This window comes from Microcebus murinus, chromosome 26, assembly GCF_040939455.1.
Source record: "Microcebus murinus isolate Inina chromosome 26, M.murinus_Inina_mat1.0, whole genome shotgun sequence".
NCBI lineage: Eukaryota > Metazoa > Chordata > Mammalia > Primates > Cheirogaleidae > Microcebus > Microcebus murinus.
In genome coordinates this window covers 11,717,804-11,726,020 of record NC_134129.1, presented here as the reverse complement: position 1 = coordinate 11,726,020, position 8,217 = coordinate 11,717,804, and the positions used below count along the sequence as shown (strand labels likewise).

The 8,217-nt window shown below is 35.4% G+C and overlaps 1 non-coding gene across 1 annotated transcript; it reads left to right on the top strand.

Moving 5' to 3' along the window:
- Positions 1–6,628: 6,628 nt before the first annotated feature.
- Positions 6,629–6,735, top strand: LOC142864758 (U6 spliceosomal RNA). The gene has a single exon (XR_012915105.1). It is a non-coding gene; the product is annotated as a U6 spliceosomal RNA (small nuclear RNA).
- The last annotated feature ends 1,482 nt before the right edge of the window (positions 6,736–8,217 follow it).

Here is an 8,217-nt window from a genome sequence, read left to right as displayed (position 1 = left end):
AAAATCTTTATTGTTTTGCATTTCACAGTCAAATTTATGATTTACCCTAAATATTTTTTAGCATATGGGATGAGGAAATGAATAATACTCATATTTCTTCAAACAGAAGTCAAATTGTACCTGCAATATTTACTGAAAATATCATTTTTTCTCACTGAATTTCATTGACATGTTTGTGGTGTTAATAAATCAAGCTGAACTGAAATTTCTATTATGTTCTATTATTCTGTTGCCTATCCTATGCCATGGAAAGGTATTTAAGGTCATCACCTATAACCTTTTCAGGATATTCAAGAACTTTCTAACTAGTATAGTGTCATCTGAAGAGATTACTCAGGAAACAAAATACACACACACAGAACAAGAGGGAAAGTGAATGTGAGAACAGAAAAACTGATTGCATTCATAGAAAAATATTTGCCTGGTTGGGCACGGTGGCTCACACCTATAATCCTAGCACTTTGGGAGGCCAACGCGGGTGAATTGCTCAAGGTCAGGAGTTCAAGACCAGCCTGAGCAAGAGCAAGACCCTGTCTCTACTATAAATAGAAAGAAATTAATTGGCCAGCTAATATATATAGAAAAAATTAGCCAGGCATGGTGGCACATGCCTGTAGTCCCAGCTACTTGGGAGGCTGAGGCAGCAGGATTGCTTGAGCCCAGGAGTTTGAGGTTCCTGTAAACTAGGGTGATGCCATGGCACTCACTCTAACCTGGGCAACAAAGTGAGACACTGTCTCAAAAAAAAAAAAAAAATTGCCAGTTTTTATCAAGCATATAAAAGAAAAAAAGTAACGATCTGTTGTGCATACACTTGTCCTTTAATAAGGACCCACTCTTGGGGATAATAAACCTGATTCTGAGATAATCTAGTGTTTATCTATTCATGAGGGTAGAGTCCTCATGGCCTCATCACCTCTTAAAGGTTCTAACTCTAACATTGTTGCTGTTACAATGACAAATTCCAACATGAATGTGGGAGTGGATGAGCGTTCAGACCATAGCACCTCTCAATGCTGTGCCACACTAGCTTGTTTTTTCTCAAACAAGGTGTTTTTTGTTTTGTTTTGTTTTGCTTTGTTTTTAGCCTTTGAAATGCATATTGCACCTGGGAGGCTAATTTTTGGATTTGTCCTCTGTTAAATCTTTTCCATCATTTTGGCCTCATACCAAGTTTCCAAAATAGATACACCGTGAATCGCCAAATTGAAAATGCTGCACCCGATTCCATCCACTTCAGTCACTTTTTATTATATCTTCCCATTTTATTTTTTATTTTATTTTTTATTTTATTTATTTTTTTTTTTTGAGACAGAGTCTCGCTTTGTTGCCCAGGCTAGAGTGAGTGCCGTGGCGTCAGCCTAGCTCACAGCAACCTCAAACTCCTGGGCTCGAGTGATCCTTCTGCCTCAGCCTCCCGGGTAGCTGGGACTACAGGCATGCGCCACCATGCCCGGCTAATTTTTTATATATATATCAGTTGGCCAATTAATTTCTTTCTATTTATAGTAGAGACGGGGTCTCACTCTTGCTCAGGCTGGTTTCGAACTCCTGACCTTGAGCAATCCGCCCGCCTCGGCCTCCCAAGAGCTAGGATTACAGGCGTGAGCCACAGCGCCCTGCCTTCCCATTTTATTTCATTAAAGCATTTGTCAACCTCTGAAAAGATCTCATTTATGTATTTATTTTATGTTTATATGTTTGTTTATTATTACCTGCTTGTTCTCTACTCACTTTTACATTCATTTATACTTTTTGTATGAATTAATTTTATTTTGGTATATTAATATTGCTTGTAGGTTATATTTATTGACAATTTATTTTTTTATTCAAGCTCTAGAAAATATAATTGCAGACTATAATACATTAAATAATATCAGATTAACTTAATAATAGAAAGATAGTTTATTTCATTCTAAAATACATGGAGAGATGAAAAATAAATAAAATATAAGAGCTTCGAGTCATTTCAGGCTTAGATTATGCAGAAAACTTTTGGAGTATTGTTTATTTACTTTTTAAAATAAGAGTATGTAAGTGCATGGGTGTGTATTTTCCTTTAGATTCTAGGTTTATTTGGAACAAGTACACATTTTAGAAATTGCCCGATAAACATCTGTTGATGTTATTAGTCAATTGGAATTTCAATTTTAAGTGATTTTTAATTAAAGTAAGTAAACTAAATATTATTTAATATGCTTCTTTTCACATATTATAGGTTCAAAACTTGCAAAAAAAAAAAGAAAGAAAACCACATAATTCTTTTTCTACCCTCCATACTCATCCATTTTCTTTCTATCACAAAATAATCATGTGCTGATTTTTTAATAATTTTTAGCGATCTCAACTGGGCTCATGTTTAATTCTCATTATTAAATATGTTAAAATGTTCCATTTCTTTCCAAAAGATATGTAGTAAAATTCTTAAAGGCCCACTTTGCAAAGAAAAGGCATTATGCTGTAGATATGAAAGAACTTCTGAACAGGATGAACAAGATGAAACTTGCCTTAGTTTTCTTATCCATAAAAACAGAGTATTGGGCCCTCTCTCTCCAATCACTGCTCTAACACTCTATGATTCTATGTATTTAAAATGAGTAAAGAATGACTCACGCTCTTTATGAATAAGATGAACCATTACATTGGATCGGCCGAAATAATGCCTGTGGCTTCAATTCTCCTTATCATGAAAGAGGCTGCTGTTCCTCCAAAAAGGGCTGCTGCTTCCTGCCTGAAATGCAGATATCCAGGACTGAGCAAATGCAAGTGGCCCCTTTACTAAAATTTCAGCAGGGTGTTTTAGAGTCAGTGAATAAAGGGGCACATTTTCAGCAAGATACAGGTTTACAGAGCGTGATACCTACGCCACAGATGACAGACAGGGCCCACTGTCACAGCAAAGGGAGAGCAAAAGGAAGGGTGCATAAAAGGGGGGGGTTGGTTATGGTCTGTGTCATGTTTTATAGTACTCGGATTGGGACCTCCCGAGTGGCTCAGACATCACCATAGAGCCCCTTTGTTTGGACAGTTGGGAGTTGCATTACCATGCATTCGGATTGTTCTAGGTCAATTTCCGGACTCTGGTACCTATGGCACTTGGCCGGTGGGCCAGAGAGTCCTAGGCATTCTTTTGCAGCTGGTGCGCTAAGTTGATTGGCAGATGGGTTGGGTCTTCCCTCCTCCCCAGATATGGCAGTAGCTCAGGGCAGGATCAAAGTGGGACAGGATCAAGATGGGGGCCTGGGAACCCCTTGTTCTTCTTCCTTGGTAGAGCAATTGAAACAAGGCAAAGGGCCCACTTTCACCCCTAGGAGACACAGAATGGCTTGCTAATTACCTAAGTCAATTAGGTCCTTTGGTGGTTTCCACTCAGAAGAGGAAACTGAGAAGCCTCTGGCAAAAACAGATGGTCTTAATAGCCAGCTAAGAAGTGAGAAAATCTTACAGGAAGGTGCAAGGGGAAACACAGAAAGATAAGCCATGTGTTTTAGTGTGAAAGTCTTGAAAACGATAGTGAGGGAAAGGCAGCAGAAGTGACATCTAAGATGTGTTAAAAGAAAACTTCCGCTCTGTCAATGACCCAAATGTGATGAGCAGGAACAACAAAGAATATCAGCAAGGGACTGTTCTCCAGATGCAATAAGAAAGAGATGTCAGCCAGGGCAAAAATCCTTTTAAGACAGAAGGTTTTTTTATATTTTTTACATCCATTTTTTTAATAACAAAAAATTAACCTTTATGAGCAATAGCAATCAATATGAAGAGAAAAGTGTAATGAAATAGTTTCAAAGTCTATCTTATCAGATAATAGGCACGCTAGCGGGAAAGGCTTTTGTATGACTTTTAAAGTAACAAACTTTGGATACTGGTTTTTGTTTGTTTGTGTTTGTTTGTTTGTTTGATTTTTTTTTAAGCAATGAGTTAATTATTTTCTTGATTCTATAATATGGAGTTTTTACCAATAATGTAATAAAATACCTGGGTGGCACACTTCATTTTGAATTGTAAAGGGAGTATAACGAAATCATTTTGAAGTTTTTTTTTTAATATGTTAAACAAAGTCCCTGGTGATCCAGATAAAAAAAATAGATAAAGTAGTTCCAGGTCCACTCAGACAAAAGTCTGTAAATTTAGCTTGTTCCATTAAGATCTAAAAATCTATAACCTTTAGTAATTTGGTTAATGCCTTCTTTTAGGCCATGTTGTTCCTTTGGGATATTTGGAAGGTTTAGAAAATAATTTAAATATAAAGGAAGGAAGAGTTTATCATTTTCTAAAAATTGAATCTTATGAATGGTCTCTCAGAGGGAATTCCTCCAATGTTTAAATACTTATTAAGAAATCCATTTAAAAATTGTGACTGAGGAAGCTAACCCTTAAAAATTAGTATTTCTAAGAAAGAAATATTCAAATATGTATGCTTTTCTTACAAAAACATGTATGAGTAATAAAAAATATATGTATTTTAACTTTGCAGTTAGGAAAACCCTTTAATTTTTTTCATTTAACCTACAGTTTGGAAAGTCAAAGTTTTTTTTGTTTGTGTTTTTTTGAGACAGGGTCTTACTCTGTTGCCCCGGCTAGAGTGCAGTGGTATCATCATAGCTCAATGCAACCTTAAATTCCTGGGCTTAAGCAATTCTCCTGCCTCAGCCTCCTGAGTAGCTGGGACTACAGGCATGTACCATCATGCCTGGCTAATTTTTCTATTGTTTGTAGAGATAGGGGTCTCGCTCTTGCTTAGGCTAATCTCGTACTCCTGACTTCAAGCAATCGTCTCTCCTTGGCCTCCCAAAGTGCTAGTATTACAGGCATGAACTACCACACCTGGCCTTCAAATATTCTAAACTAGAGTCAAGGACATCAATGGAGAAATTACTCTTTCTCTAAACATACTCTTTATTCTGTCTAAATGTATATCTAACAGGACATTCTCCCCTTGTTATCTATCAGAGAGAGGCACTATAATATAATAAAAAAAGCATTGTTGTGGGCGTATGTCCTTGATCTGTTATTATGCAAAATAGATTATATCTGATCCTCCATTGCTTCATTGGTACACATAGGAACGCTAATCATGCACTTAGGTGATATTAAATTTTTATAAAGATATGGCATGATGGAGTCAAAAGCACATAATGAATACATGAAATTTTTTTTCTATCTTTTTTTGTATTCCCTAATATAGCAAAAACAGTGGCCTCTTTACAAGTTATAAAATGAATACTAAAATGAAGAATAAATAAAACAATTGCATTAAAAAAGGGACATCAGAGCACTAAAGTAACCTATAGATTATCTAGCCTCAAACACAAGTTACAGATGAAAAAAAACTTGAAGAAGGGATTGTTTTTACAGGGCCATATAATATATTAATGACAGAAATAGAAAGCTAACATGATCTTCCAATGATTCAATCAATTAAAGCTCATTCTACATGCTTCTGAATATCCATTAATTAATACTGATAAATATATTTGTTGAACATCTAAAATGTGACCTCAAAGAGCTAGCTACTAGAGACATGATAATGGCCAGGTGACTTGAGTCCTGCTGTAAAGGAGTTTATCTTCTAGTGGAGAAAATGGAAGAGTAAAAAGACAATCACTCGATAAAGGCCATTCTCACTGGGGTTAAGTGATATCTCATTGTGGTTTTGATTTGCATTTCCCTGATGATTAGAGATGTTGAGCATTTCTTCATATGTTTGTTGGCCATTCTTCTGTCTTCCTTAGAAAAATTTCTATTCAAGTCCTTTGCCCACTTTTTAATGGGGTTATTTGATTTTTTCTTCCTAATTTTCGTGAGTTCTAAGTATATTCTAGTTATCAGTCCCTTATCGGATGCATAGGATGCAAAAATTTTCTCCCATTCTGTAGGTTGTCTGTTTACTTTCATGACTATCGTGGTTGCAGAGAGAGAGGAACACTCCTACACTGCTGGTGGGACTGCAAACTAGTTCAACCTCTGTGGAAAGCAATATGGAGATACCTTAAAGCGATACAAGTGAATCTACCATTTGATCCAGCAATCCCATTGCTGGGCATCTACCCAAACGATCCAGTGATACTCTACAAAAAAGACACCTGCACTCGAATGTTTATAGCAGCACAATTCATAATTGCAAGGCTGTGGAAACAGCCCAAGTGCCCATCAATCCAAGAATGGATTAATAAAATGTGGTATATGTATACCATGGAGTACTATTCAGCTCTAAGAAACAATGGTGATATAGCACATCTTATATTTTCCTGGTTAGAGCTGGAACCCATACTACTAAGTGAAGTATCCCAAGAATGGAAAAACAAGCACCAGATATATTCTCCAGCAAACTGGTATTAACTGAGTAGCACCTAAGTGGACACATAGGTGCTACAGTAATAGGGTATTGGGCAGGCGGGAGGGGGGAGGGGGGCGGGTATATACATACATAATGAATGAGATGTGCACCATCTGGGGGATGGTCATGATGGAGACTCAGACTTTTGGGGGGAGGGGGGGAAATGGGCATTTATTGAAACCTTAAAATCTGTACCCCCATAATATGCCAAAATAAAAACAAAAAGACAATCACTCATAAAATTGAATAAGCTTTAAACATGCAAAGGAATTAAAACCATATTATATTGCACTCACTCTGGCAGCACATATACTAAAATTGGAACAATACAGGGAAGATTAGCATGGACCCTGAACAAGAATGACATATAAATTTGTACAGCATTTCAATTTCTATATAATAAAAACACTCAACAAAGTAGGAATAGGAGGGAATATCTCCAACCAGATAAGGGTATTTACAAAAAGCCCACAGTAGCATCATATCTCATGGTGATGCTTTCCCATAAAGATCAGGAATAAGATGTTTTCTCCCACCACTTCTATTCAACGTTTTAATAGAGATTCTTCCAGGTAAATTAGACAAGAAAAAGAAAAAAAAAGGCATTCATATTGCAAAGAAAGCAGTAAAAGTATACCTATTTACAGATGTCATGATAGTGTACATAGAAAATTTTAATAAATCAAGTGGGGAAAAAAACTACTAGAACTAATAAATGAATCCAGCAAGTTTTCAGGATACAAGATCAATATATTAAAATCAATTGTATTTCTTGATACTTGAAATGGACAACCCAGAAATGAAATGAAAAAATCAATTACATTTATGATAGTATCAAAAAGAATAAAATACATAGGAATAATTTTTTTCAAAAAGGAGTACAAAAGGTCTACTCTGAGAAGTATAAACCATCATCAAAAGAAATTTTTAAAAATGTATGTTATTGGAAAAACATTCCATGTTCTTGAATTGAAAGATTTTGTTAAGATGCCAATACTCTCCATACTGATCTATAGGTTCAATGCAATCTCTTTTAGAATCCCAGCTGACTTCTTTGTAGAAATTGACAGGTTGCTTCTAAAATACTATGAAATTGCAAGTGACCCAGGATAGCCAAATCAATCTTGGAGAAGGAGGAGGAGGAAGAGGAGGAGGAGGAGGAGGAGGGGGAACAGAGAGAGTGGAAGAAGAAGTGCTCATTTTCCTGATTTCAGAACTTATTATGAAACAATGATGATCAAGATACTATGGTACCAGCATGTGGATAGACATGTATACCTATGGGATAGAAATAAGAGTTCAGAATAAATCCACATATTTATGATTAATTTTTGAATAAGGGTATTAAGATTGTCCAATGGGAGAAAAATAGTTTTTTTCAACAAATAGTGCTTGAATAACTGGATAATCACATGCAAAACAATGAGGTAGATCCTTACCTCACATCATATATGGAAATTAACTCAAAATATATCAAAATCTAAATTTAAGAGCTAAAACTATACAACTAGTTGCAGAAAACATATTGGCTAAACCATCATAATTTGGGATTTGACAAATGAATCTTAGACATGACACCAAAAATACAAAACGACAAGAACAAAAATAGATAAATTGTTCTTTAGCAATTAAAAAATGTATTTAAAAGGACACCATCAAGAGGGTAAAAGACAACACAAAGAATAAAAGTAAAATATTTGCAAATTGTATATCTAATAAAAGACTCAAATCTAGAGTATGTGTATATGTGTATATATATATAATAGATATATATATATAAACCTTTACAACTTTATAGTAAAAAGACATATAACCCAGTTTAAAAATGGACAAAGGATAGAAACATCTTCCCAAGAAATATATACAAATGGCCAATA